We start from the raw sequence: 22,981 nt of genomic DNA, 5'->3' as shown, positions 1-22,981 counted from the left end.
TCTCTTCCAAGGGTGTCAGTGAGTGCAGATTTGCCGGGCCTCCTCCTGTTCGAGTTCTTTCCCTTTTGTTGTGTGCCACTTTCCTCTGCAAAGATGAAAATGCAACTTTTTAGAGAGGGTGTCTTTCTGCTGGATGGAACATATATACCTGGTCACATTTACAATTGCATTGAAGAAGTGAAAATATTACTTGCACTAACTACTTGACCATGGTCCTGCCATTTCTTTTAACACTGGCTTCCAGATCTTGTGGTGTTCACCACTGCGCAGTAATCTTCTGCAACTTGGTTCCAGCGTTTCTTCATTTCTTTTGGTGGAACTTTTATGACCCCTGCTGGTATCCAGCTCCTGTTCTCAATCACAGTAACTAGTGCCTCCACTTCTTCCAGCAAGAAATTCTTGGTCCTTGGTCCGTGTTGCATCTTGTATTGCTCCAGCTGTGATTTTTCCAATACTCTCACACAGCACTCCTTCTCACATACACACACAACTGGCTCTTGAAGAATGGCCGATTGCCAAATTCAAGCTGTACTGAGCATGTGCGTCCATTGGAACAATGTCAAAAATGTCATTATTTTTCCGCGTATGCACAGAAGGCGCGGTATTGTTTTTTGGCGCAGACTGCAGGTTCCCCGCCCCCCCCCCTCGAGGAGACTGGATATGCTGCGTGGCGCCAAATTTGAATTATACATTGGGGAAAGTTTGCAAAATATTTCTGGCACATTTCTGGCCTAGAAAACCCAGCATAACTCTGGCGATATGCCAGAAAACGTGCTTGGGGAAAATTGAGCCCCATGAGGTAATCTATGTGTGGAGGTGGAAGACGTGGATATGCTTCTTAATGAATACTTTGCATCTGTTTTCACAAAAGAGAGGGCTGATACAGACATTGCTATCGAGGAGGAGGAGTGTGAAATATTGAATGAAATAAACATAGTGAGAGAGGAGGTATTAAGGGGTTCAGCAGCTTTGAAAGTGGATCCCAGGCTGTGAAGTGAAGCAAAAGAGGAAATAGCAGAGGCTTTGACAATCATTTTCCAATACTCTCTGGCTTTAAGTTGGTGCCAGAGGACTGGAGGATTGCTAACATGGTACCTTTGATTAAGAAGGGAGAAAGGGATAGACTGAGTAATTACAGGCCAGTCAGCCTAACCTCAGTGGTGGTAAAATTATTGAAAAAAATCCTGAAGGACAGGATAAATCTTAATTTAGAAAATCATGGATTAGTCAAGAACAGTCAGTACGGATCTGTTAAGGGAAGGTCGTGTCTGACTAACTTGATTGAATTTTTCGAGGAGGTAAAGCGTATGATGTAGTGTATATGGATTTTAGCAAAGCTTTTGATAAGGTCCCACATGGCAGACTGGTCACAAAAGTAAAAGCCCATGGGATCCAGGGCAAAGTGGCAAGTTGGATCCAAAATTGGCTCAGAGGCAGGAAGCAAAGGGTAATGGTAGATGGGTGTATTTGTCATTAGAAGGATGTTTCCAGTGGGGTTCCACAGAGTTCAGTACTAGGTTCCTTGCTTTTTGTGATATACATCAATGATCTAGACTTGAGAGGGAGACTTCGGCCGCCTGAGGAAAAGAGTGTTTGATGACCAGGCCCTCAAAACTGCTGCCAAGCTCATGGTCTATAGGGCTGTAGTAATACCCGCTCTCCTGTATGGCTCAGAAACATGGACCATGTACAGTAGATACCTCAAGTCGCTGGAGAAATACACCAACGATATCTCCACAAGATCCTACAAATCCCCTGGGAGGACAGATGCACCAACGTTAGCGTCGTTGACCAGGCCAACATTCCAGCATTGAAGCACTGACCACACTTGATCAGCTCCGCTGGGCAGGCCACATCGTTCGCATGCCAGACACGAGACCCCCAAAGCAAGCGCTCTACTCAGAACTCCTTAATAGCAAACGAGGCAAAGATGGGCAGCGGAAATGTTACAAGGACACCCTCAAAGCCTTCCTAATAAAGTGCAACATCACCACTGACACCTGTGAGTCCCTGACCAAAGATCGCCCTAAGTGGAGGTAGTACATCCAGGAGGGCGCTGAGCATCTCAAGTCTCGTCGCCGAGAACATGCAGAAATCAAGCGCAGGCAACGGAAAAGGCTTGCGGCAAACCAGTCCCACCGATCCCTTCCCTCAATGACTATCTGTCGCACCTGTGACAGAGACTATGGTTCTCGTATTGGATTGTACAGCCACCTAAGAATTCATGTTAAGAATGGAAGCAAGTCTTCCTTGATTTTGAAGGACTGCCTATGATGATGAGACTTGAATATAGGAGGTATGATTAAGAAGTTTGCAGATGATACTAAAATCGGCTATATGGTTGATAATGAAGAAGAAAGCTGCGGACTGCAGGAAGATATCAATCAACGTGTCAGGTGGGCAGAACAGTGGCAAATGGAATTCAATCTGGAGAAGTGTGAGGTAATGCATTTGGGGAGGGCTAACAAGGCAAGTGAATACACATCAAGTGGTAGGACACTGAGAAGTGTAGAGGAACAAAGGGACCTTAGAGTGCATGTCCACAGATCCCTGAAGATAGCAGGCCAGGTAGATAAGGTGGTTCAAAAGGCAATACCGAATGCTTGCCTTTATTCTCTCTCTCTCTCATCTTCTCTCTCTCTCTCTCTCTCTCTCTCTCTCTCGCCTTCTCTCTCTCTCGCTCTCTCTCTCTCTCTCTCTCTCTCGCCATCTCTCTCTTGCTCGCCTTCTCTCTCTCTCCCTCTCTATCTCTCTCTCTCTCTCTCACACATATAAGATCAGGGGGGTTATGCTTGAACTGTATAAAACACTGGTTTGGCCACAGCTGGAGTACTGTGTGCAGTTCTGATCACCGCATTACAGGAAGGACGTGATTGCACTGTAGAGGGTACAGAGGAGATTTATGAGGATGTTGCCTGGACTGGAGAATCTTAGCTATGAGGACAGATTGGATAGGCTCGATTTGTTTTCCTTGGAACAGAGGAGGTTGAGGGGTGACCTCATTGAGGTGTATAAAATTGTGAGGATACTAGATATAGTGAATAGAAAGGGCCGATATCCCTTAGCAGAGGGGTCAACAACCAAAGGGGCATAAATTTAAAGTAATTGGTAGGAGGTTTAGAGGAGATTTGAGGGGAAATATCTTCACACAGCAGGTTGTAGGGGTCTGAAACTCTCTGTGTGAAAGGGTGGTAGAGACAGAAACCCTCACCACATTTAAAAAGTACTTGGATGTGCACTTGAAATGCCGTAACTTGCAGGGTTATGGACCTAGAGCTCGAAAGTGGGATTAGGCTGGATAGCCTCTTGTTGGCCGGCACGGAAATGATGGGTCAAAATGGCCTCCTTCTGTGCTGTAAACTTCTATGATTCTATGATTTTCACCACCGATATTAGGCTGACTGGACTGTAGTTGCCAGGTTTATCCCTCTCCCCTTTTTTGAACAGGTGTGTAACTTTTGTAACCCCCAGTCCTCTGGCACCATCCCCATATCCAAGGACATTGGAAGATTATGGCTAGATCCTCTGTAATTTCCACACATATTTCCCTCAGTAACCTAGGATGCATACCATCGGACCGGGAGACTTTTCTACATTGTGTACTGCCAACCTGTTAATTATCTCTTTATCTATTTTTATCCTATCCAATGTCGCAACTACTTCCTCTTTTACTGCTACATTGGCAGTATCCTCTTCTCTAGTGAAGACAGATGCAAACTACTCCACAAGAATGGGCTGTAAATTGCAGCCTCTCTGGGTGCGTATGATGTGTGCACATGCCCGAAGAGGACCCGCAAAGTTCTGGGTTTAGGAAAGCCGGCACTTGCGTGGCTGCCCGGGAAAAGGGCCTTCGTGGGCGGAGATTTGGGCTATTTGCCCAACTCCTGCCCAGCGAATGTCCTTAAAACTCTTCCACCTGGTAAAAGCAGGCGTAAGTTTATTTTTAACATTATTAAAACATTTTTTTGAATTACAAAAAATACATTTTTCTCTAAAACATTTAATTAAATTTTTATTCATTTTTTAAAAGTGAAGAGTTTTTTTTATTAATGTTTGTGTTTTCTTTGTTCTTAGGGGTATTCCAATTCATAGTAAGGGGAGTAGGGAGCTCACAAGGTATGTTTGTATTCTTTTGTGGTCGGAGGTAAACTGATTGTCGTGAGATGCAGAGTGATGGATGCTAAGCCCGAAAATAGCTTGTACAGGCCTGAAATTTATAATGCAAACTCTGCCCACACTGAGTTAAAAGTTCACTTTTCGGTCATATAGGGCTGGAATGTCACATGGGTGTAAACGATGACCCTCTCAACTCTGAGAGCCAGCGGTTCTCTAGTATTGCATTGCATTCAAACATTATTGCTTTTGGTTAGAGATAAAAATGATAGCCGTAATGAAGAACTGATTCTTGGGGCCTCGAGTCATTAAAAAAGTTGTGGATGAAATGATAAACCATTTCACTGAAGCATGAGACGCTTCCAATTGAAGTTCAATATGATGGGGAAAAATTGTGGTCGGAGGCTTCCTTCGTACAAACATCTCCGACCCAAAAAAATTTACGAAAGTACCAAGTGGTCCCGGCGGAACGTCGGATTCTGGTTGCAGGCCTAGATTCGCTGCGCAGCACACGGGGAGATATCTTTCACATACATATGTACATGCTGGAGTCACGTGGACCTGGACAACCAATCACTATGCAGTATTCTCATTGATACAAATGGGAATTCCATTTGTATGAGTTCCCATTACTATCAATGAAAATAACCCCCAAAACACTGAAACACAGCATAATAAAATAAATAAAACACCTCAAATATTTAAAATTAATTGAAATTAAATGTAATGAAATGTTTTAGAAAAAATATATATTTTTGGGATTTTTTTTAATGTGTTTTAATAGGATGAAAAATAAACATACCTCAATGAACAGGGTTTTTAATATAAAAATTAGTGTTTAATTTTAATTTTTATATGTTTTAAAAGTGTTACGCTGGTAAAAGTAAGCTTTGCACCTGCTTTTACCAGGCGTAAAAGTTTGAAGGACATTCGCTGGGCATGAGTTGGGCAAATAGCCCAATTTCTCCCGCGCGGATGTCCTTCTCCCGGGGATGTGGAGGATCTGTCTTTAAAAATCTTGACAGATCAGAAAAGCTGTTTTTCGGCACATGCGCATTGCGCCCCGAAAACCAGCTTTTGCGAGGTCTCACCCAGTCCGTCCACACTTCGTACCGACCCGGCGAGGCCGGAATATTTGGCCCGATATTAGATTGAACTAATTTGCATGTAAAATGCTATCGTTTTATACAAATTTGGATGTGTTTCTGCCAAATGCAACTGTCAATAAATTACCTCATGATATGTAATAATCCTCACGGTAAAGAATTTTGATTGACAAAGGTAGTAATCTCCGGATTACTGCCAGTGCCATGTACTAGTGAGCACAGAAATAGGAGGATAGAGAAGATGGATACGTGTTGGAGAGATGGTGCAGGCGTGAGGCCTAGATTCCTGAGGCATTAGGACTGTTTCTGGGGGAGGTGGGACCTGTACAAGCTAGAAAGGTTGCACCTCAACAGGACCGGGACCAATATCCTTGTGGGAGGTTTTGCTAGTGCTGTTGAGAAGGGTTTAAACTAGCTTGGCATGGGGATGGGAACCGGAGAATAGATTCAGTGGGTAGAGAAGCAAAGCTGGATTTGGGCAGCAGAGAAGTAGAAGCAGAAAATGAATTTGGAAGACTGCAAAATAGACAGCAGGTATAATAAATGGTATATACTTCAATCCAAGGAGTATAGGTAATAAGGCAAATGAGCCGAGAGCACAGATTGACACTTGGGAGTACGATATTATAGCTATAACTGAGATATGGTTGAAAGAAGGACAGGTATGGCAGCTCAACATTCCTGGTTACAGGGTTTTCAGGTGGGATAGAGAGGGGGATAAAAAATGAGGAGGGGTCGCAGTATTGATTAAAGAAACAATTACAGCTGTGAGAAGGGAGGTTATGTTAGAGGGGTCATCAAACAAGGCCATATGGGTTGAATTAACGAACAAAAAAGGGGCTATCACACTACTGGGAGTGTACTGTAGACCCCCAAGCAGTCAGAGGGAGATAGAAGAACAAATATGTGGGAAAATTGCAGCGAAGTGCAAAAACTATAGAGCTGTAATAGTGGGGGATTTCAACTACCCTAATATTAATTGGGAAAATGGTAGTGTGAATAGTCTAGAGGAATTCCTCAATTGCATTCAGGTGAACTTCTTTAGCCAGAATGTAGCAAGTCCTACAAGGGAGGGGGCGGTTCTGACTTTTTTTGGGGGAATGAAGAGGGGCAGGTGGAAGGGATATCAGTGGGAGAGCATTTTGGTTCTAGTGATCATAATTTAGTAAGATTTAGGGTAGTATGGAAAGGACAAAGATGGACCAGGAATAAAAGTTCTCAATTGGGGCAAAGCAAATTTTGCGGAGCTGAGATGGGATTTGGCCAAAGTGGACTGGAAACGACTACTTGATGGTAAATCAGGCATTCAAGGAGGAGATCCTGAGGGTACAGAGCAAGTATGTCCCTTAAAAAAAAAGGGTGGAGCTGACAAATCTAGAGCCTCCCCGGATGTCCAGGGACATACAGGGTAAGATAAAGAAAAAAATGGAAGCTTATGACAGATTCCGGGAACTCAACACTGCAGAAACTCTAGAGTATAAGAAGTGCAGGGATGCAGTTAAAAAATATATCAGGAAAGCAAAGAGAGAGCATGAAAGAATGTTGTCAAGTCAAATCAAGAAAAACTCAAAGATGTTTAATAAATATATTAAGAGCAAGAGAATAACTAAATAAAGAGTGGGGCCTATTAGAGCACATAAAGGAAATCTGTGTGTGGAGGCGGAAGACGTGGGTAGGATTCTTAATGAATACTTTCCATCCGTTTTCACAAAAGAGAGTGATGATGCAGACTTTGCAATGAGGGAGGAAGAGTGTGAAATATGAGATGAGATAAATATAGTGAGAGAGGAAGTATTAAGGAACTTAGCAGCTTTGAAAGTGGATAAATCCCCAGGCCCAATGAAATGTATTCCAGGCTGTTGAGAGAAGCAAAAAAGGAAATAGCAGAGGCTCTAACCATCATTTTCCAATCCTCTCTGGCCACAGGTGTGGTGCCGGAGGACTGGAGGACTGCTAATGTTGCACCATTGTTTTAAAAGGGAGAAATGGATAGACTGCGTAGTTACAGGCCAGTCAGCCCAACTTCAGTGGTGGGAAAGTTATTGGAAAAAAGTCCTGAGGGACAGGATAAATCTTCATTTTGAAAGGCATGGATTAATCAAGGACAGTCCGCATGGATTTGTCAAGGGAAGGTTGTGTCAGACTAACTTGACTGAATTTTTCGAGGGGGTAACCAGGAGGGTCGATGAGGGCAGTCCATATGATGTAGTGTATATGGATTTTAGCAAAGATTTTGATAAGGTTCCACATAGCAGACTGGTCACAAAAGTAATAGCACATGCGATCCAGGGCAAAGAGTTGGATCCAAAATTGGCTCAGAAGCAGGAAGCTAAGGGTAATGGTTGATGGGTGTTTTTGTGACTGGAAGGCTGTATCCAGTGGGGTTTCACAGGGCTCAGTGCTGGGTCCCTTGCGTTTTGTGGTATATCTCAATGACTTGGACTTAAATGGTGGTGGGCATGATTAAGAAGTTTGCAGATGACTCTAAAATAGGCTGTGTGGTTGATAATGAAGAAGAAAGCTGCGGACTGCAGGAAGATATCAATGTACTGGTCAGGTGGGCAGAATAATGGCAAATGGAATTCAATCTGGATAAACGTGAGGTAATGCATTTGGGGAGGTCTAACAAGGCAAGGAAATACACATTAAATGTTACGATACTGAAAAGTGTAGAGGAACAAAGGAGCCTTGGAGTGCAGGTTCACAGATCTCTGAAGGTAGCTGGCCAGGTAGATAAGGTAGTTAAGAAGACATATAGAAACATAGAAACATAGAAAATAGGTGCAGGAGTAGGCCATTCAGCCCTTCTAGCCTGCACCACCATTCAATGAGTTCATGGCTGAACATGCAACTTCAGTACCCCATTCCTGCTTTCTCGCCATACCCCTTGATCACCCTAGTAGTAAGGACTTCATCGAACTCCTTTTTGAATATATTTAATGAATTGGCTTCAACAACTTTCTGTGGTAGAGAATTCCACAGGTTCACCACTCTCTGGGTGAAGAAGTTTCTCCTCATCTCGGTCCTAAATGGCTTACCCCTTATCTTTAGACTGTGTCCCCTTGTTCTGGACTTCCCCAACATTGGGAACATTCTTCCTGCATCTAACCTGTCTAAACCCATCAGAATTTTAAACGTTTCTATGAGGTCCCCTCTCATTCTTCTGAACTCCAGTGAATACAAGCCCAGTTGATCCAGTCTTTCTTGATAGGTCAGTCCCGCCATCCCGGGAATCAGTCTGGTGAACCTTCGCTGCACTCCCTCAATAGCAAGAATGTCCTTCCTCAGGTTAGGAGACCAAAACTGTACACAATACTCCAGATGTGGCCTCACCAAGGCCCTGTACAACTGTAGCAACACCTCCCTGCCCCTGTACTCAAATCACCTCGCTATGAAGGCCAACATGCCATTTGCTTTCTTAACCGCCTGCTGTACCTGCATGCCGACCTTCAATGACTGATGTACCATGACACCCAGGTCTCGTTGCACCTCCCCTTTTCCTAATCTCTCACCATTCAGATAATAGTCTGTCTCTCTGTTTTTACCACCAAAGTGGATAACCTCACATTTATCCACATTATACTTCATCTGCCATGCATTTGCCCACTCACCTAACCTATCCAAGTCGCTCTGCAGCCTCATAGCATCCTCCTCGCAGCTCACACTGCCACCCAACTTAGTGTCATCCGCAAATTTGGAGATACTACATTTAATCCCCTCGTCTAAATCATTAATGTACAGTGTAAACAGCTGGGGCCCCAGCACAGAACCTTGCGGTACCCCACTAGTCACTGCCTGCCATTCTGAAAAGTCCCCATTTACTCCTACTCTTTGCTTCCTGTCTGACAACCAGTTCTCAATCCATGTCAGCACACAACCCCCAATCCCATGTGCTTTAACTTTGCACATTAATCTCTTGTGTGGGACCTCCACATCAACTGGTTCTCCCTTGTCCGCTATACTGGAAACATCCTCAAAAAATTCCAGAAGATTTGTCAAGCATGATTTCCCTTTCACAAATCCATGCTGACTTGGACCTATCATGTCACCTCTTTCCAAATGCACTGCTATGACATCCTTAATAATTGATTCCATCATTTTGCCCACTACTGATGTCAGGCTGACCGGTCTATAATTTCCTATTTTCTCTCTCCCTCCTTTTTTAAACAGTGGGGTTACATTGGCTACCCTCCACTCAATAGGAACTGATCCAGAGTCAATGGAATTTTGGAAAATGACTGTCAATGCATCCGCTATTTCCAAGGCCACCTCCTTAAGTACTCTGGTATGCAGTCCATCAGGCCCTGGGGATTTATCGGCCTTCAATCCCATCAATTTTCCCAACACAATTTCCCGACTAATAAGGATTTCCCTCAGTTCCTCCTCCTTACTAGACCCTCTGACCCCTTTTATATCCGGAAGGTTGTTTGTGTCCTCCTTAGTGAATACCGAACCAAAGTACTTGTTCAATTGGTCTGCCATTTCTTTGTTCCCCGTTATGACTTCCCCTGATTCTGACTGCAGGGGACCTACGTTTGTCTTTACGAACCTTTTTCTCTTTACATATCTATAGAAACTTTTGCAATCCATCTTAATGTTCCCTGCAAGCTTCTTCTCGTACTCCATTTTCCCTGCCCGAATCAAACCTTTGTCCTCCTCTGCTGAGTTCTAAATTTCTCCCAGTCCCCGTGTTCACTGCTATTTCTGGCCAATTTGTATGCCACTTCCTTGGCTTTAATACTATCCCTGATTTCCCTTGATAGCCACGGTTGAGCTACCTTCCCTTTTTTATTTTTACGCCAGACAGGAATGTACAATTGTTGTAGTTCATCCATGCAGTCTCTAAATGTCTGCCATTGCCCATCCACAGTCAACCCCTTAACATAGAAACATAGAAACATAGAAAATAGGTGCAGGAGTAGGCCATTCGGCCCTTCTAGCCTGCACCGCCATTCAATGCATTCATGGCTGAACATGCAACTTCAGTACCCCATTCCTGCTTTCTTGCCATACCCCTTGATCACCCTAGTAGTAAGGACTTCATCGAACTCCTTTTTGAATATATTTAGTGAATTGGCCTCAACAACTTTCTGTGGTAGAGAATTCCACAGGTTCACCACTCTCTGGGTGAAGAAGTTTCTCCTCATCTCGGTCCTAAATGGCTTACCCTTTATCCTTAGACTGTGTCCCCTGGTTCTGGACTTCCCCAACATTGGGAACATTCTTCCTGCATCTAACCTGTCTAAACCCATCAGAATTTTAAACGTTTCTATGAGGTCCCCTCTCATTCTTCTGAACTCCAGTGAATACAAGCCCAGTTGATCCAGTCTTTCTTGATAGGTCAGTCCCGCCATCCCGGGAATCAGTCCGGTGAACCTTCGCTGCACTCCCTCAATAGCAAGAATGTCCTTCCTCAGGTTAGGAGACCAAAACGGTACACAATACTCCAGGTGCGGCCTCACCAAGGCCCTGTACAACTGTAGCAACACCTCCCTGCCCCTGTACTCAAATCATTCGCCAGTCTATCCTAGCCAAAAATATGGAATACTTGCCTTTATAAGTCGAGGCATGGAATACAAGAGCAAGGAGGTTATGCTTGAAATGTATAAAACACTGGTTAGACTGCAGCTGGAGTGCTGTGTGCAGTTCTGGTCACCACATGGAAAGATGTGATTGCACTAAAAGGGTGCAGAAGAGATTTACAAGAATGTTGCCTAAATTGTAGAATTTTGGCTGTGGGGAAAGATTGGAGATGCTGGGTCTGTTTTCTTTGGAACAGAGGAGGCTAAGGGGAGACCTGATTGAGGTGTAGATGAGGGGCCTGGATAGAGTGGATAGAAAGGACCTGTTTCCCTTGGCAGAGGGATCAACAACCAGGGGGCATAGATTTAAGGTAATTGTAGGGAGGTTTAGAAGAGATATGAGGGGAAATCTCTTCACCCAGAGGGTGGTGGGGGTCTGGAACTCACTGCCTGAAAGGGTGATAGAGGCAGAAACTCTCACCACATTTAAAAGAAACTTGGATGTGCACTTAAAGTGCCGTAACATACAGCGCTATGGACCAAGAGCTGGAAAGTGTGATTAGACTGGATAGCTCTTGGTCGGCTGGCGCAGACACGATGGCCGAAATGGCCTCCTTCTGCGCTGTAAATTTCTATGATTTTCTAACTATTAAATTATTGTTAGAAGTTCAGTGGATACAATTCCCTCATCCAAATCATTGATGTATATTGTAAAGAGCTGGGGTCCCAGCACTGAGCCCTGCAGCACTCCACTAGTCACGGCCCGCCATTCTGAAAAGGACCCGTTTATCCCGACTCTCTGCTTTCTGCCTGCCAACCAGTTCTCTATCCAAGTCAGTATATTACCACCAATACAATGTGCTTTGATTTTGCACACCAATCTCTTGTGTGGGACCTTGTCAAAAGCCTTTTGAAAGTCCAAAAACACCACATCCACTGGTTCTCCCTTGTCCACTCTACTAGTTACATCCTCAAAAATTCCAGAAGATTTGTCAAGCATGATTTCCCCTTCATAAATCCATGCTGACTTGAACCGATCCTGTCACTGCTTTCCAAATGCACTGCTATTTCATCCTTAATAATTGATTCCAACATTTTCCCCACTACTGATGTCAGACTAACCGGTCTATAATTACTTGCTTTCTTTTTCCCTCCCTTTTTAAAAAGTGGTGTTACATTAGCTACCCTCCAGTCCATAGGAACTGATCCAGAGTCGGTAGACTGTTGGAAAATGATCATCAATGCATCCATTATTTCTAGGGCCACTTCCTTAAGTACTCTGGGATGCAGAATATTATGCCTCGGGGATTTATCGGCCTTCAATCCTATCAATTTCCCTAACACAATTTCCCACATAATAAGGTTATCCTTCAGTTCTTCCTTCTCATTAGATCCCCTGTCCCCTAGTACATCCGGAAAGTTATTTGTGTCTTCGTTCGTGAAGACAGAACCAAAGTATTTGTTCAATTGGTCTGCCATTTCTTTGTTCCCCATTATAAATTCACCTGAATCCGCCTGCAAGGGACCTACGTTTGTTAGTCCCACCCTTTTTATAAGGGAACATACTTGTTCTGAACCTCACTATCTCCTCATTGAATGCCTCCCACTTTTTGACATGGATTTATCTTCAAGTAGCTGTTTCCAGTCCACTTTGGCTATATCACATCTCAGCTTAGTAAAATTAGCTTTCTCCCATTTGAGAACTTTTATTCCTGGTCTATCGTTGCCCTTTTCCATAACTACCCTACATCTAACTGAATTATGGTCACTAGCACCAAAATGCTCTCTCATTGTTACCCCTTCCACCTGCCCAGCTTCATTCACTAAAACTAAGTCCAGAACCGCCCCCTCCCTTGTTGAGCTTACTACGTACTGGCTAAGAAAGTTCTCCTGATTGCACTTTAAGAATTCTGCTCCCTCTATATCTTTCACAATAATTCTATTCCAGTTAATATTAGGGTAGTTGAAATCCCCTATTATTAATCCCCTATTGTTTTTGTACTTCTCAGAAATTTGCCTACATATTTGCTCTTCTATCTCCCTTTGACTATTTGGGGCTTTATAGTACACTCCCAGCAGTATGATCACCCCTTTTTTGTTCTTTAATTTAACCCATAGGGGCTCATTTGATGATCCTTCTGACATATCATCCCTCCTCACAGCTGTAATTGTTTCTTTAATCAATATTGCGACCCCCCCCTCCTTTTTTATCCCCCTCTCTATCCCGTCTGACAAAGCTATAACCAGGAATGTTGAGCTACCATTCCTGCCCTTCTTTCTGCCATGTCTCAGTAAAAGCTATAATATCGTACTCCCACATGTCTATCTGTGCTCTCAGCTCATCTCCCTTATTCCCTAGACTCCTTGCATTGATGTATATACCTTTTAGCACTGCCAAACTCCCTTGTTGTCTATTTTCTAGTCTTTGTTTCCTCTGCCTTCCAAACTCGCTTACTAATGGCTTCCATTTCCAGCTTTTCGTCTCTCCCTTCTGAATCTACTCTCAGGTTCCCATCCCCATGCCAAGCTAGTTTAAACACTCCCTAACAGCACTTGCAATCCCCTACCTCGCTGTTGATTGCAACCCATCTGGTTTGTACAGGTCCCACCTCCCCTATAAACGGTCCCAATGCCTCAGAAATCTAAAGCCCTCCCTCTTGCACCATCTCTCCAGCCACGCATTCATCTGCTCTATCCTTCTATTTCTGTACTCACTAGCATGTGGCACCGGAAGTAATCCGGAGATTGCTATCTTTGAGGTTCTGATTTTTAATCTCTTTCCTAGCTCCCTAATATCTGGGGACCCCGAAAAAGAAGGGATGAAAAGACATGGCAAATGGGGCAAACAACAGCAAGGGCCTTGTCAGTCACAGAAAAGGAAAAGGATTACAGTTCAGAAACTCTGGTGCAGAAAGTGGAATCATGAGAACAGATAACTGGGATACAGAAATGCTAAGCATATAGGGGTGGAAATATGATTGTCTAGCGCCTCAGTTAGCGTCCAGAAGGATCATTAATGTGAGCGTAATAGCTTACCGACCGGGTGCGCAGCATGTAGTGCTGCACAGGAAAATTTAGTTGAGGTTTACCGACGGTGCAAAACGCTAGTGCCTGGCTGCTGACTATCATTCAGACCATGATGTCAGTCCTGGTGCAATGACTATGCTTGTGCCCCACTCGCTAAAGTAGGAGAGGCCGCCTCATTTAGCGACAGCCACTAATCACATCTGAAAAAACTGTTGGTACAGCCTGCCACAGTCGTTAACTGGTGGCTACTTAAAGGGATGAGGAAGCACTTTGCTCGGAGCTCACAGTCAATGCAACGTTTATACAGAGCACAGTGTGTGAGCCTCCGAGTTTGCAGCAGCAGACAGACCGAGCAGTATAGCTTGATAACTTGTGAATTTGAAAACTTTAATGGGGCATGACTATTCCGCCAGCATCGCATTCTCCATGCTCTAATAAGGTGGCATCAAGAGAGAAGGGCTGTTAGCCATGTCGGCGACTGAAGGAAGAAAGCCCCTAGACATCTGCACAGGAGGTATTACCCGCCCCCACCCGGCTTTACCGGCAGCAATGCTCATACCTGGACTGTCCGAGGAGCTGTGTGTCAGAAGGCTGCACTTCCTAAAGGAGGTAATTACAGAGATATGGCATCTCCTGCAGGCAGACCTGAGGCCTCACATTGGCATCAGGACTGCGCTGCCCTTCGCAGTGAAGGTCACGGTGGCACTCACCTTCCATGCCTCAGGCTCCTTCCAGGTTGCATCAGGGGACATATGCAACGTCTCACAATTCGCAGCACATCACTGCATCCGCGACATCAAATAGACTCTCTACACCCGTCAAATGGACTTAATTACCTTCCCGATGAGCAGGGAGAAACAGGATGAGTGTGCATGTGGGCTTGCCAGAATAGCGAGCTTCCCAAAGGTTCAAGGAGCAATTGACTGCATGCATGTGCCCTTGTGAGCACCATTCGAGAATGCAGAGGTTGTCAGAAAAAGAAAGGAATACCACTCCCAATATATGCGAGCACGAATTGCTGCCCTGCTGTGCCACCATCTGGACTGTGGGGATGACAGAGAGGATGGCAACAGTCACTGCTTGCATGGTATCACTGTGGACTGCATCAGAGCAGACTGAGCTTGAAATGCAGTTGTCTGAGAGTGCATGCCAGCAACCAGTTTCTGCATGACATCACAAAGATCTTGCATGGCTTCGGCCTGTGATGTCAATCACAGTACGTGCCATCACCTCTGGGACCCCACTGTCGCTCGTTGAACCCACTTCCCAGTTTAGCCGGGCAAGGATGGGCTCAGTGGACTACTGAGATGTATGGGCAATGTTTCAGGCGGCCTCCATCACACTCACAGCAAGTGCACCCACGCTCTGCGGCACCCTCCCCAGTGCACCCATAAGTTCACGGTGCCTCTGCATGGACTCCCTGGACATAGCCTCAAAATCCAGGTCCTCATCTCCCTGCCTCTGAGAAGGACTCCGGGACCGACTTACCCTCCGGAGAGATGGCTCCCGAGCTTCCCCTCGCGTTGGGCACTGCTGCAGGCCACTGGGGCCAGGAGCGTTCGGTTCTGCTAACCCCAGGAACGTGGTCTCATCCATCGAGCTGTTCTCCTCACTCGCTAGCACTGAGGATGGGTCCCGCTCTGTGACCACACCCATCTCCAGTTCCTTCTCATTTTCCCCTCCGTGAGACAAAGATGGCTGCGGCTCCTCTGGCTCATCATCTGTAAGCAGAAAGCAACACAAGTAGGCAGCAGTTGGAGAGGGGGCAGGAAGGCAAGAAGGAGGGGGCATCGTTATTTTGGAGCTACATGTTGTAAGGCATGTGAGATCAAGGGCCAGGGCTCTCACAGAAACCGCACCTTTTAATCACAAACCGTCACTGTCAAGCAGGGGCTCTGCCTCGCTAGCCGTTAACTCCGTGACTGCAGCGCACATGAGGGCGGACACTCGCTCCTCCACGTCGATGAGGTCCTGGAGGTCAGGCTCCCCTTCACCCAGCCACTGCTGCTCTCAACTATTATGGCTAAGTTTGGCCTGCAATGACCAAAACAAGAAGTTGTCAGTGGGTCTGTAGCTACTCGTGTGCCACATGTGTCTGCAGTAAGTGACTCGCTACTAATGTCCCGAGGTGTGAATCTCTGCATCTCAGCCTGTGTGGCAGTGTACAGTGGTTTTGTCAACGGTTGGATTTGGGGACAAAATGCTATGAATAAGTGTGAAGCTGAAGGTCTGTGGCTGCATATGAAGAGTTAACTTGCCCCCCCCGCCCATAACAGGGCGCAGGCACCGCATTTGACCGTCCGTTACCGCCGATATGGATGCGGTGTTAATAAGATAGAAATTGTCCTTTGTCGTGGCCAAAACGGAGCGGAGTGTTAATTCCTAGTGGTAATGACTGGTTTCAGTGGTGTGCCTGCGAAGTAGAGTTTGCACCACAAAATTCCCCTCCTATCAATTTGATGCAAACTATCATGTTCATGATGCAGCTGCTCCCTGGCCTTCTTAAAGGGCAGGCTTTGCAGCTGTGTCTTCAGTTCATCTAGACCTTTCTTTGCACAGGATGGCCCCTGCCCTGGAAGCTCAGAATGCTCTCATGCACTCTGGGCAACAGGGCATGAAGCATCTGACTGCTTTCGTCTCTGATGGCTTCCAGAGTGTGGCTGCTGTCATGCAGTGTCAGCTGGAGGCTATGCGACATCTGACTGCTGCCACTGCGGCTGGGTCCACTGGGGGCCTAACGGTGCCACCACACTCCGCTGACCTGTGCTCCAGCAGCTTGGTGGCAGAGGTGTGGTGCTGCCCCCGGGGAAGTGTCGCTGATGTTACCTCTCCGATTCACAGCAGCCCTGAGCCGAGAGCTGCCAATGTGCATTTGCTGCCAACCATGGCTTCGCCCCAGCCACTTCCAACTGAAGATGCAGAGGAGGATGCAGCCCAGTCTTCAGCCAGCCCTTCCAGGGCCAGAGCTGGTCGAAGGCATCCGAGAAGGACATCTGCAGCTTCCTCTACACACACACATGCCACCTTCCCAAACCCATGAGGCAGCCACAGGGGAGACACTGCGGCGTACTGTAAGGATAGGTCTGTGTAAGAGGAGTGCTAAGGAGTTGGACAAGGCTGATAATGGATTATGTGAGTGTTTTTGAGACCCATTGTTTGGGTTGTAATAAATCTTTATTTAGTGTTTGGAATTTGTGATCAGGTCTCTCACTTTGTGCGGGAATGACTTCTGAGAGGGCTCACAGGTTGGCCCATGGAAATGGCCAGATGCAGGCTTAATTGGGCATTGACTTTTGTGAAGCAGGCAGCTATTAGATGGCATTCTGCTTCCTTTGCAGGGTTAGGATGGGGATGTCATCTCCTGCGTGGCTGCTCACTCGCTTCCTGCCCCTCCTACTCCTCCTCGTGGGCATCCTCCTCCTGCATAGGTGGCACCGCTGCGACGTCCTCTAATGCCTGTGCCCTCATGATGGTCAGGTTGTGGAGCATGCAGCACACCACCACAAATCTGGAGACACGCTCAGGCAAGTACTGCAGCACAGCCCCTGAGTGGTCGAGGCAACGGAACCTCTGTTTGAGAATGCCTATCGTATGTTCGATTATGACATTGGTGGCCGTCAGAATCTCATTATAGACCACCTGCCCATCAGTTCTCGGATTGCACAGAGGAGTCATGAGCTAAGTGCTCAGCGCATAGCCCTTGTCACCCAGGAGCCAGCCGCAATGTTCATTGGGACCAGTGAAGATGCGTGGCACACCACTCTGGCTCAGTATGAATGAGTCGTGGGTGCTGCCAGGGTACCGGGCATCTACGTGCATAAACTTGCAGCTGTGGTCGCAAACATGTTGTATATTGAGCGACAGAAAGCCCTTGCGGTTTCTGAATTGCTCAGACTGGTGTGGTGCCCTGAGAGATACATGGGTGCAGTCAATCACCCCCTGGACCCTGGGGAAGCGCGCAATGTGCATGAATCCAGTCTGGCACTCAAATTGCTTCTCCCTGGTCATGGGGAAGGAGATGTAGTTGGCCCTCCTCCAATAAAGAGTATCTGTGACCTCCCATATCGCTGTGTGGGCTGCAAACTGGGAAATATTGCAGATGTCTGCAGTGGCAGCTTGGAACGAGCCTGTGGCATAAAAGTTGAGGGTTATAGTGACCTTCGATGCCACGCTCAGGGCTGTTCTCACCCGTGTCTGTGGCTCCAATTCCGGCTGCAGGAGATTACAGATGTCAGTGACAACGTTCTTCCGGAATCTCAGTCTGTGAAGGCACTGATCATCACTCATATCAGTGTATGCAAAATGACCCTTCCGCAATATGCCCTCTGTAATGTCTGTAGCTCCACACTGTGGACACCTGTGTTACTGCAGCTAGTGCTGTTTAATAAAGAGCAGGTCACCTGACCAGCAGGTCAGAAGATTCCGGAACCTGCAGCTATTTTAGAGGTTGTGTGTTGTGTGCTCTCCAAAGATATGACATTTGGTGATGAGAATGGGATGTGATCGGATAATAAAAAGCTGAAATTTTTGTTGGTGAAGGATTCAACCAGCCAACAGAGAGACTTTGAGAGCTTCTCTTTTTTTGGAAACAGCTACAAATCTGAGGTAAATTATGAGCACACTTGGTTAAACTGCTAGAGTCAAAAAGGCTGCCCCTATGGGAGTTATAGGGCATTTGGGGGAATTTCAACACGAGCATGAAAGTTTCAGAGCGCATGTGGATTGGCTAGAAATGTTTTTCACTGCAAATAATATCATCAAAATTCTCAGTAATGAAGACAGTAACCGGGCGGTGTTGGAACGAAAAAGAACTATATTCTTAACTGAGGCTGGGCCCAAATTGTATGAAACGCTGATAAATTTGCTTGTGCCTGACAAGCCAAAGGATACAATGCTGAAACAGATTATAACTAAGTTAGAACCACATTAAAGCCCCGTTCCATTAGAAATTGCTGAAAGTTATCGTTTCGGAATACAAAATCAGAAGGCCGAAGAAAATATCAGTGAGTACATTGTAGCATTAAAAAAGCTATCTATTCACTGTAATTTCGGAGACTTTCAGAACCGAGCATTGCGTATACCAAATAAATTCAGGTCTAAATTATTAGGAGACCTCCATGACCAGCACCTGGGAATGTGCTTGACCAAGAGATTTGCACACAGCTACTTATGATGGCCAGGTCTTGATAAAGATATAGAGTACATCATCAGTCAGTGTACGACATGTCAATTGGTAAGCAAGCAACCACCATCAGTACCATTACAGCCATGGAAATGGCAGCCCAGGGTGTGGCAAAGGCTACATATCGAATTTGCTGAGCTAGAAGGACAACAATTGTTCATTGTGATTGATAGCCATTCAAAGTGGGTCGAGGTGTTTGCAATGTGGAAAATAACAACAAGTAAAACATTAGACATTTTGCAAAATATTATTTTCTTCAGTTGGCCTCTCAGAAGAAATTGTTTCAGATAATGGACCAGAATTTTGTTCAGAAGAATTTGCACAGTTCACGAGCAAAAATGATATGAAACATACCAAAGTTCCACTGTACCACCCTGCTTCGAATGGTGCAGCAGAGTGCACTGTATAAATTGTAAAACGTGCCCTCATCAAACAAATGTTGGATCCAAATCCAAAGAAACGACAATTGGACCACAAATTGGCTAGCAGCTCAGAGTGCAAAGGTAAGAGTTTGGTAAGTGGGAGAACTTTAAGGGTTAATCCCTTTAAACCATTTCAAGGTTGGTGTAAATTACTAGTGACAATTTCTAGTAGCTTCTAAAGGTAAAATAAGATTACATGTTTAAGTAAAACTGAATATTAAACAAATAGGATTCTTGTAGGTTTAAGCAGAGACAAACAAGCAAGCTAGCTTAGTTAATTGGCCAGCTAGAAAAAATTGGCTCCCTAAACAGGCCAGTGGTGAGTCAGCTAGAAACAGTGTAAAAAGAGAGGGCTTTGTGCAGACCTGCACCGTTTTGCAGCAGCAGCTCAGAGTGCAAAGGTAAGAGTTTGGTAAGTGGGAGTGGGAGGTGTTGCTTTGTCTTGTTTTCCCCACCAGTGCTGACTCCCTGACCTGGGAGGAAAAGAAAACGAAGTGTGAGGTCACAGCCAAGAGGGTAAGTGGTTGATTGGTGAGTAGTTTTTCTTTTTTCCTTATCTTGTCAATAAGAAACCTTTGGCATTGTTGCCAAATTACGTTATTGTAAGGGTTAAATCATGGCAGGAGAGCCCAGACCCATGTCATACTCCTCCTGTGCAATGTGGGAAATCAGGGACACTTCCAGTGTCCCTGGCGACTATGTGTGTAGAAAGTTTATCCAGCTGCAGCTCCTGTTAGACCGCATGATGGTACTGGAGCTGCAGATGGATTCACTCTGGAGCATGCACGGTGCTGAGGATGTCGTGGATAGCACGTTCAGTGAGTTGTTCACACCGCAGGTAAAGGTTTAAAAGCCGATAGGGAACAGGTGACCATCAGGCAGAGCAGGAGTAGGAAGGCAGTGCAGGAGTCCCCTACGGTCATCTCCCTCCAAAACAGATATACTGCTTTGGATATTGTTGGGGGAGATGGCTCACCAGGGGAAGGCAGCAGCAGCCAAGTTCATGGCACCGTGGGTGGCTCTGCTGCACAGGAGGGCAGGAAAAAAAGTGGGAGAGTTATAGTGATAGGGGATTCTATTGTAAGGAGAATAGATAGGCGATTCTGCGGCTGCAAACGCGCATTCTGGAGGGGGAGGGTGAACAGCCAGCTGTCGTGGTACATATAGGTACTAACGATATAAAAAATGGCATGAGGTCCTACAAGCTGAATTTAGGGAGCTAGGAGTTAAATTAAAAAGTAGGGCCTCAAAGGTAGTAATATCAGAATTGCTACCAGTGCCACGTGCTAATCAGAGCAGAAATAGCAGGATAGCTAAGATGAATACGTGGCTTGAGAAGTGGTGCAAGAGGGAGGGATTCAAATTCCTGGGACATTGGAACTGGCTCTGGGGGAGGTGGGACCAGTACAAACCGGATGGCCTGCACCTGGGTAGGACCGGAACCAATGTCCTAGGGCGAGTATTTGTTAGTGCAGTTGGGAAGGGGTTAAACTAATATGGCAGGAGGATGGGAACCTATGCAGGGAGACAGAGGGAAATAAAATGGGGGCAGAAGCAAAAGATAGAAAGGAGAATATTAAAAGTGGAGGGCAGAGAAACCCAAGACAAAAATCAAAAAGGGCCACATTACAGCAAAATTCTAAAGGGACAAAGAGTGTTAAAAAGACAAGCCTGAAGGCTCTGTGCCTCAATGCGAGGAGTATTCATAATAAAGTGGATGAATTAACGATGCAGGCAGCTATTAACGGTTATGATATAATTGGGATTACGGAGACATGCCTTCAGGGTGACGAAGGCTGGGAACTCAACATCCAGGGGTATTCAACATTCAGGAAGGACAGACAGAAAGGAAAACGAGGTGGGGTAGCGTTGCTGGTTAAAGAGGAAATTAACGCAATAGTATTAAGGACATTAGCTTGGATGATGTGGAATCTGTATGGGTGGAGCTGCGGAATACCAAAGGGCAGAAAGCACTAGTGGGAGCTGTGTACAGACCACCAAACAATAGTAGTGACGTTGGGGATGGCATCAAACAAGAAATTCGGGATGCGTGCAATAAAGGTACAGCAGTTATCATGGGCGACTTTAATCTATATATAGATTGGGCTAATCAAGCTGGTAGCAATGCGGTGGAGGAGGATCTCCTGGAGTGTATTAGGGATGGCTTTCTAGACCAATATGTCGAGGAACCAACTAGAGAGCTGGCCATCCTAGACTGGGTGTTGTGTAATGAGAGAGGACTAATTAGCAATCTTGTTGTGCGAGGCCCCCTGGGGAAGAGTGACCATAATATGGTAGAATTCATTATTAAGATGGAGCATGACAGTGTTAATTCAGAGACTAGTGTCCCAAACTTAAGGAAAGTTAACTTCGATGGTATGAGACGTGAATTGGATAGGATAGATTGGCAAATGATACTTAAAGGGTTGTCAGTGGATAGGCAATGGCAGATATTTATAGATTACATGGATGAACTTCAACAATTGTACATCACTGTCTGGAGTAAAAAATAAAACGGGGAAGGTAGCTCAACCATGGCTAACAAGGGAAATTAAGGATAGTGTTAAATCCAAGGAAGAGGCATATAAATTGGCCAGAAAAAGCAGCAAACTGAGGATTGGGAGAAATTTAGAATTCAGCAAAGGAGGACAAAGGGTCTAATTAGGAAGGGGAAACTAGAGTATGAGAGGAAGCTTGCAGGGAACATAAAAACTGACTGCAACAGCTTTTATAGACATGTGAAGAGAAAAAGATTAATGAAGACCAACATAGCTCCTTTGTAGTCAGAATCAGGTGAATTTATAATGGGAAACAAATAAATGACAGACCAATTGGACAAATACATTGAATCTATCTTCACTAAGGAAGACACAAATAACCTTCCAGAAATATTAGGGGACCGAGGGTCTAACAAAAAGGAGGAACTGGTGGAAATCCTTATTAGTCAGGAAATTGTGTTAGGGAAATTGATGGGATTGAAGGCCGATAAATCCCCAGGGCCTGATAGGCTGCTTCCCAGAGTATTTAAGGAGGTGGCCCTAGAAATAGTGGGTGCATTGGTGATCATTTTCCAACATTCTATTGACTCTGGATCAGTTCTCATAGACTGGAGGGTAGCTAATGTAACACCACTTTTTAAAAAAGGAGGGAGCGAGAAAACAGGGAATTATAGACCGGTTAGCCCAATATCGGTGGTGGGGAAAATGCTGGAATCAATTATTAAAGATGAAATAGCAGCGCATTTGAAAAGCAGTGACAGGATCGGTTCAAGTCAACATGGATTTATGAAAGGGAAATCATGCTAGACAAATCTTCTCGAATATTTTGAGGATGTAACGAGTAGAGTGGATAAGGAAGAACCAGTGGATGTGGTGTATTTGGACTTTCAAAAGGCTTTTGACAAGGTCCCACACAAGAGATTAGTGTAGAAAATGAAAGCACATGGTATTGGGGGTAATGTACTGGTGTGGATAGAGAACTAGTTGGCAGACAGGAAGCAGAGAGTTGGAATAAACGGCAGGCAGTGACCAGTGGGGTGCCGCAGGGTTCAGTGCTGGGACCCCAGCTATTTACAATATACATCAATGATTTAGACAAAAGAATTGAATG

The sequence above is a fragment of the Pristiophorus japonicus genome, chromosome 7 (assembly GCF_044704955.1).
Source record: "Pristiophorus japonicus isolate sPriJap1 chromosome 7, sPriJap1.hap1, whole genome shotgun sequence".
Lineage (NCBI taxonomy): Eukaryota > Metazoa > Chordata > Chondrichthyes > Pristiophoridae > Pristiophorus > Pristiophorus japonicus.
The sequence above is the reverse complement of the archived record's forward strand: the minus strand, read 5'-3'. Positions refer to the sequence as shown.